Source organism: Manduca sexta, chromosome 14 (genome assembly GCF_014839805.1).
Source record: "Manduca sexta isolate Smith_Timp_Sample1 chromosome 14, JHU_Msex_v1.0, whole genome shotgun sequence".
Lineage (NCBI taxonomy): Eukaryota > Metazoa > Arthropoda > Insecta > Lepidoptera > Sphingidae > Manduca > Manduca sexta.
In genome coordinates, this window is record NC_051128.1 from 13655747 (window position 1) to 13664678 (window position 8932).

General features: G+C 34.0%; 1 long non-coding RNA gene across 1 annotated transcript; it reads left to right on the forward strand.

The window, feature by feature from the left end:
* The first annotated feature begins 4100 nt into the window (after nt 1–4100).
* Nucleotides 4101–8095, forward strand: LOC119189329. The gene is made up of 3 exons (XR_005112341.1): nt 4101–4366; nt 4970–6620; nt 6837–8095. It is a non-coding gene; the product is annotated as an uncharacterized LOC119189329 (long non-coding RNA).
* Nucleotides 8096–8932: the final 837 nt, after the last annotated feature.

Consider the following 8932-nt stretch of genomic DNA (forward strand, 5'->3'; position numbering starts at 1 on the left):
TAATATTTTTGCTAAAACCCGCAATCTCACTCTGATAAACTACAAATATCAAGCGAGCGGTACATTTTCGTTGTAATCCAATGTTAAAAATATAAACGGAAGAAACACGTGAAATGATTGTGAAAGACGTCCCAACCGTTATAAATACTTGAATGTATCCCCTCTTCATGGATTTTCAAAACATGTTAAAACTAGTCTTAACATATTTAAAAAATATTGTACTCACGTTTCGACTTGTGTTTGTTCCATTTTATCACAGAGCTCGTAAAGTTCTTCGTCATATTGCGATGACATCAATTCCATTGATTCGATGTTTTCGACAAGTTCGACGAGTTCCATGTTGTATAAATCACAGCTCAATGCATCCATGATGGAAATGACTTAGCGATGTAGTTTAAAAAATTAGTTCAGACCTTATATACTACCTAAACAATTTACTTTACAACTCTCTAAATGTTTATGAAAAAGTATTCAATTAGTTCCAAACATGTTTTAACGGTTCCCAATTACTTTACAATCGTGTTTGACTTGACCCTGACAAATATTAAAAAGAATCATAAGTATTTACAATAATTATACTTAGCACTAGCACAAAGAGTTCAAAATGCAAATAGATGAGTAACTTAAAACAAAGTTTTTACAATTCAATATAAATTATTAAAATATTTAAGTCTAGCAATCGCAAAAAATACAATGATAGGTTTCTTAGAACAAAGTATAATATCTAAATGAAATCAATTTTTTTTTTTCACACGAAGAACATTTCAAAGTTATTAAGTTATAAAAAAGTTTATGCACTGGCACTACACACTGACACTTTTTTCATTTGTCTGTATCTATTGTATATTTAACACAATCGTCCTTACTAGCCAACTGTTTAGTAATATTGTATATGGTGTCCTTTACGGTTTGCAGGTTCTTATCACAGTCACTTTCTGCGTAATATTTAAGTCGCACTTCAGCGTGTTTCCACTGTTCCATCGTTGCAATATTTTTATTTTATTAACGTCGTAAATTTCAATTTTAATCAGGTGTGATGCATGTGTGCCGTCGTCGCTGTTAGATTTGATGTACGAAATGCCACCACCACTCGTCGATCGACCAACACTGGATGACTTTTTTCGTATTCGTCTTTTTCTTCTTTGGTTTTCGAAAAAGTCATCGATGTTGTTAAATTCGTTCGATCTTTTATTGGCTATGATCGCCTTTTGACTTTGGCTGCGAGGGTCCCTTCTTCGTCACTAGGTTCGTCGTTTTCATCAGCGTAATAATAACTCTTGAAAGTATTTTCAGAAAACTGTAATAAAAATTAATAAAAATGTTTTAGTTATCAGTTAAGTAAGTAGTATGTGATAAATACGTATAGGTATGCTAAGTATAAATGTACAAGTTAATAACAATGATAAATTAATAAGAGATCGAAGACAGCTAAAATGTATTAACCTCGTGGACAACACATATAATAAACAATTAATTAAACATCTAGTTGGTTATAACAACGTTAGGTCAAAGTATAAAAAGGTACTTACATTCATTTTGTAACAGTTTCACTATTTTAACACTTCACTATTACACTTAACTGGAGATCTCGCTTGGAACAGAGCACAGAGTGGAATACGATACCATGTGATTTTGAGTCGGTCTTTTATATGGAGAGCGAGTATTGTTTCCTTACAGACAAGACTAAACATGTTTCCAACTTTCACCATAAATTTTATATTGAATACGTATTATTCGAAATGGGAATAATAGAGACGAGACCTATTGTTAAAAATAATAGAGAAGTAGTAAATCATTGATAAAATATAGTTACCACCCGTGGCAACAATGAGAGGATGCAAAGGTTTTGTACCTAGAATTTGGGTAATGTATTATGTATGACAAACAATTGATTGATTTATCTTTCACAAACAATGGCCATAATGTGTAAAGGGTCAGTATTGAGTCATTGTAAACGGTTATTAAGTAGAAATACGATACAAAGACCTTAGCGTTTTTCAATAAAAAAGGATCGCTGATAGAAAGTAGAAAGACAAAAGCATAAGGAAACAAAGGGAACAGGTCCAAGCTTGAAAATGAGCCGTAGAGCATGAGTAAAGTTAATGCATCACCCATTCGCGGGTGATATAAATGCAATCCGCGTACGTTGGTAATGAAATCCACGGTAAACTTCGACGTAACATGCGGGCGGTACAAGAGTAATCCGCGGACGGTATCATTGAAAGTCGCGGCCGATAACAATTATAATTCGCGGGCGGTATAATTTTAATTCGCGGGCGCTATCATTTTAATTCGCGGTCGGTATTATTTTAATTCGCGGTTGATATCATTTTAATTCGCGGTCGGTATTATTTCGCGGTCGGTATTATTTTAATTCGCGGTTGATATCAATTTAATTCGCGGTTGATATCAATTTAATTCGCGGATAGTATGGTGGCCCGACCCTGGAGCAGGCCGCGGACCCCCCGTGGCCGGGGGCGCGGGGTGGCTTCGCAGGTGCTCGGGTATCGGTGAATCCCTTACTACTGCCGTAATTAAAAAGGCAGAAAGTCAAAGTCGGCCAATTTTTTTATTACTATTTGAATGTGCGTTAAACGAACTTTCTTCCTATCTAAGTTTCATACATCTACAATTAGAAATGCATTTTATTGTTTGGTAAAAAGCAGTAAGAACGATAAGATAATCTAGTTAACCACGTGATCAGATCAGAATCGCCTTTTCTGACTTACTGCCCTTTCGATTACGGCAAAACGGCACTACATATTATAACATTGAATAATTGTACTCTAAATGATTCCTTAAGCAGATTACGTTATACATATATACCTATTATAAGACAAAGTCCCCAAAAGCTGTCTATTTGTGATCGATTTCTCAAAATGTACGAATTTTTGTTCGGTTTTTATTAAAACATAGTGCAATTCTTGAGGAAGGTTTAGGTTACTAATATAACGGTTTTATGTAAATTGATTGAAATATAACGATTACTGTTGAAGAGGTCGCGTGGTTATAATAAATCTCATGGGTTTGGATTCACGCGGGGAAAACTTTGACGCACTGACGTCCACGCGGGCGAAGCCGCGAGCACAACTAGTACTAACATAAATCATAAGAGCCTTGTTAAAAACCATACTGAAATGTATATATTACACTATTATGTTCTGAAATAAATGGATTATTATTACAATACAATAAGGTAGAGCGTCCGATATGTGTGCTACTAATAGATGTATACAACCTTTACCACAGACAATGTCTACGCGACGCTTGAATATCGACATTATTGTTATCGACGGAATACCCTGATTAGATATTATTCCAGTTAAGAATATATTACTGTATGTTCTCCTCGTAGCACTTTATAAGCCTTAAAGGTATGGCGTACTTTGAATGAAGTCGTTTTCTATTGGACCACTCTATAGACGTTTACCAATACTTACCTTTTGTACTACAAACGCGCATCTCCTGTTTTTAAACCTTTAAGCTGAATCAAGAAAATATTCGCTCCTGATGTTATGCTATTGCCATTAAGGATAGCAGGACCACGCAGATCTTAATTTACAACATTATACTGCATCCTAGAAAATTGTCTTAAAACCCTAGTGATGTTAAATAGCAATAAAAACACGTCGACACAAGCTTCCTTCTCTTTTTTAAAGTCGGTTAACAATAATCAAACATAACCGCATATAAGGTGCTGCTCACTGCCTGGAAATGAAGAAATACCAATGTTGCTCCCCAAACAGACATTTTACATACAGAAACACTCTCACGCCACTTATATCCGAAGGGGTAGGCAGGGCGCTACTGGTACACCCACTTTTCGCCGTACATATTCCCTCCCATGAAATGTTAATAGGCAAGCCTATCGGCATACCCGACGCAAATTCCAGACTCCCGGTAGGACAGAAATACCCAATATAACTTTGCCCGACCCAGGCATCGAACTTAAGGCCTCAGCAGAGCAATCGCACCCTAACACAACTACGCCACCCAAGCAGTCGATATTATTTACAAGCAATATACCATTGCCTTGATAGCGTAATTGTATTGCACACGCGGTACGACTGTCTTTTAAGGTCTCGGGTTGAATTCGTGGGTCAAGAAAAGTAGAATTGTTTTTTTCCCCATCGGGAATAAAAGGCATGTGTATGTGTCATTTATAACCTAAAATGTGCTTTTCCCATATCTTAATGTGCTCCTACTCTAGGCGAGTCGAAATAATGTAATCCAAGAACAATGAAACGATAACTGCAACAAGAAAAAGATTGAACCACACCTGTAGTACAAAGCACTAGTTTCATAAAAAGTGTACGACTGTAATCAGCTTCATGGAAAAAATTAAATAGCAATGGATTTTGTGTTGGTATGTAGACATTTTATTAATTGTTGCCTTTAATAAAATAGTCTTCTAAGAATAAAATCAAAAGAAAAATCTGGGACAAGAGACAATGCTATTAATGCTACGATCGAGTTTCTTATTGTGTAATTATTGTTTGTTTACTCACATTTTTGTTATTATCTCTGATTTATTTTATTTAAGTAATTTTTATTTTACTAACCTTTGGCCGCTCTAAATAGTAATTTTAGTTTTTAAACATTGTTTTTCATTAACTGAATTATATATGCAATTCTTAATGAAAAATAAAGATCTTCATTATAATAATTGTGTATTTATAGCTTGAATCCACAGTTTATCAGTGAATATCATCGTTATAATATTACGTGCATTTTAATTTTCTTTGATCGTTTTTGATTGAAATATATGATTTGACACCATATACAGGCGGATCATATATAATCACGTCAAAAGTTATATCTCTTGACTGTCATGATACAGATTTTTTAGTTAGCTTATTATTTTACGCTTAATTTGTGGCCATATTATAAAAACGTTACATAACCAAGCTTTACCATCAATTTTCTGAATTTTCTTGCACAAATATTTACACAAAATTCTATTTTTCAGATATTCTACGCACAAATCATCTTACTTCTTTTAGAAACAACGTCATCGCAATACGAGTACCAGAGCGTACAAACCGCATACTACCAAAACCCGTATCAAAACATTTATCAAAACAATTACCCGATGGACGGATTTGAAACAAACAATGATTACGAAGAACCAGAGAATTACAGACGCTCTAGAAAACACAAGCGCAAACGTTACGGCAGCAGCGGCGGCAGATTACCTTTACTAGAAGACAGTAACGAAGAATCTGAGGAGTGCACGTGCTCCTGCAACAGTTGCGCGAACATCAAGCCTTGTTGCAAAGACGCTTGCAACTGCAACACTCAGAGCCAACCAAACGTTGTCATCATGCCGTATCTTTACCCGCTGGTTGTAACTCAAACTACAAGCACAACTACGACGACTACGACCACCCCGAAGCCAATTCGAATACAAGACACGAATATTCACTTAGACAATAGACCGATAAGCCGTAGACGGACCAAGCCCGTCTGGTTGCCAAAATATGGCATAGTCCCGCTACCAGATCATCTGGCTGAGAGATTGATGTCAAAGCTGCGCGAAGTAAAAGGGCTAAAAGCGGAGCGAAGAAAGAGATAAATGCTTTTCTATACGTATCTCACTTCTTATTCTTACTAATATTACAAATGCGAAGGTTTGTGAAAGTGTTTGGATGTTTGTTAAAAGTAAACAGAGAAGTAACTAAATACATTTCAGTGGAATTTGGCACATGAATGGATCTCCTGGATTACCATATAGACTACTTTTTCTCTCAATAATTTACTTCCACGGAAATTGAATTTTATAATCTGATTTCTTGAATAGAAGGCGCTAACGTCGAGCAGATCGCTCCATGGATAGTTGTGTTTTAGGGACTTTTAAAGCAGAAAAGGCTTTTTACGCCGTCGAAGCCACGAGCAAGACCTAGAAAGTTATGTTTTTATAACAGTTAAAAAATACCATATATCGTGTAATTCTGCATATTGTATTCAGCTTTCCACAATACTCGATGTTACCAAAAAGAGTTTGGATTCGAGCTCTTCTAATTAATTTAAAAATAGCATAGGCGTACTTCTAATATTATTATTGTGGTGATAAGTACAATAGTGCTATATTCTTAATGTAGAGAGCAATGGACTATCTTCGTAAACATGTCTTCTTCATCGCCTTTGACGTAGTTCTTAAATACGTGTTTGTTACATTTAAAGCACCTGCTCTTTTGAACGAGAACTATTCAAAATAATAATACGGCATGAATACAATTTCTTCTGAAATGCTGAGGTTATTCTGAGATGTGATTCATCTTTTAACCCATTTACTGATAATCCAGGTCTGATCGTAGTGCTCATCGGAATTATTGCCGTTTACCATAGTTACTTTAGTTCATTTTTATTTTTATATGAAAACGTTAAAGTTTATATAAATTTTGTAGAGTTTGGCGTTTGTGTAAGTAATAAAATTGCGTTGATTTATTTTATTGGTTATATTTCAAGTGTTCGCATTACTTTTCACTTCATATTGCTGTGCAATATTTATGTATCCTACGATTACTAAGCATTTGCAGTGCGTTATATTTCTTCAAAAAGAATAAAATTGAAATAACAAGCAAAATTTTATTGATTTACACAAAAGGATTATGTTCATGGTTAGTATCCGCTATATCTAAGAATCTTGATAATAATAATATAAGTATGAGATATAAATAATTACACAAACTAGCTAGAAAAATATCTTTATAACGCATTGAAGCTGTAATTTACTCATTGAAACTAATATACAATCGTTGATGTAGAATAATAATTTGTAAAAATTAACACATCCCGTTTCAAACTTTCTTAAAATCAACATATCTTCGTTACAGTTACAAATACAAATAGTTTATAACCTCATCTCAACAATATCGACGCAATACTTTAAACTTCACCAACCACCTTTACAAGCAGTACCATATTACCAACCAAACTATCTGCCAAATAATTACTTCCATCAAGAAACGGATTCCAGTGAAGACTCCGATGGGAGACGATGTAAATGCTCATGTTTTGACTGTTCACGACCTAAGCGATGTTGTAGAAGAGTGTGTAGAAATTGCAAGACAAAAGAGGTCCAAGGACTTGTCGTGGTACCCTATCCTGTTCCCCTGCTAATGTATTCTACAGAAAAAACAGTTGAAAGTTCAACTAAATCAAAAGAAAATAAAACAAAATTACTTTCCCTTGAAAGTGAGAATATAAGTACGTTCTCTACAGCTCCAGTTTATGTTGAAGATGGTGATGATATAAAAAGTGTTAATACAAATAAGGTACATTTAGGAGCATCTAATCATAAGTACTCAAACTTGAAAAATAAAAATAAATATATGGTGGCGCGGATTAATGAAGACTACAGACCAAATAAGAATACTGTTATTAGGTTTAAGAAATTAGATGACAGGAAGAAATACGAAGTGATACCTTTGCCTAATAAGTTAGCTATTGAAGTACTAAAGGGGCTGCAAAAATATGACGATCTTAAACTGAAATAATAAGGTGTATTTCGCATTTTTCATGTAATCTGTCGCAAGCCGGTGAATTTTTTTCGCATAGTTTTCTCAGCCACTTAAAGCAATGTTGGTAAATGTACAGGAAATAATTTGTAAAATATATTATTCATTTTATTCGTGGCTTTCCAATTTATATTTTGTCAAGCCCTATGCGTATTGCTTATTGAAAAACTATGATTACCGAAAGTTCATTGTACATATCATAATGACAAATTTTGTAATAAAAATAGAATATAAGCTTATTTACCCGGGGAAACTAATGCTGTACAGTTTTCAAATACTTTCGAAAATTCCGCTATATTTGTTATCTACGCTTAAAAAGTATAACTCGATTTCTGTTTTACAAAGGGTTATCATTTCGATTTTTATTATAATTTGACACAAATACCTATTTTCAACACTGCAATCCTCTCACTTCACTCACGTTTTCGCGGCAAAATTCTGATGGTCAGATATTAACGAATTAACCGATGTTTGGACAATGGCGCGTGTCGTGACCTTTCAGAGGAGTACGAGACTGCGCGTGAGTCGGGGTCACTGATGTTAGAGTATTTTTAGAGTTGAAAGTTCAAAATACGTTTATTCAGACGCGCTGTGACCGACGCGCCACCGCACGTAGTTTCCGGTAATTATTGATTTTTCAGCTTAATTTGGAGTCTAAAGGTGTGGATAACTTAATTTAATATCTGTTTAGGATAGGTAGTTGTTTTTTGGGTGCCTACATATGATTCTCATTTTTATAGTGTTTTCAATACCATGTATATTATAACAAGTTTTATTATACTCTAGTATAACAAAATAATATTGAATACTTAAACTAATAATTCTATATTATTATGTTGGCATCTACGTGTAAAAAATGGCTTCATAATTAATTTCTTGAGTAAGTATTCCATAAGTAATTCCTAGTAATATTATGATCAATATTCTATTAAGTTTGAGCCCAATCGAATCCGACGTTTACGTAGAGTACAATATTACCTACAATTCGTTAAAAACATTAAGGAAACAACGTGATAAATCCGTAACTAATACATAGAGTAAACTGCTCTTATACGGGTAACTGGGTAGGAAGGTTTGTATATCAATTACTATTTACAAATTGGTTATAAGCTGACAACTAAAATTAATTAGATGACATTTTCTACCTTGTTTTGTGATTATTTGCATTGTAATATATTTCGCACAATATATGAACGCCTATGAATACGTGTAAGCAATATCTACATCACACGATCTGAAATCGGTAACGCCTATTATAAAAACTATAGCAAATTCCTTTTTAGGATATTTGCTATTCGAAAATTTAAGAGTTCAGAGTTATATAATTTTTGTTTTATTTCAATATCAAAGTATTTTTACTTGGATAGTTTTATTTGTATATTTATTTTTATTGAATTTATGAAACTTGGTGT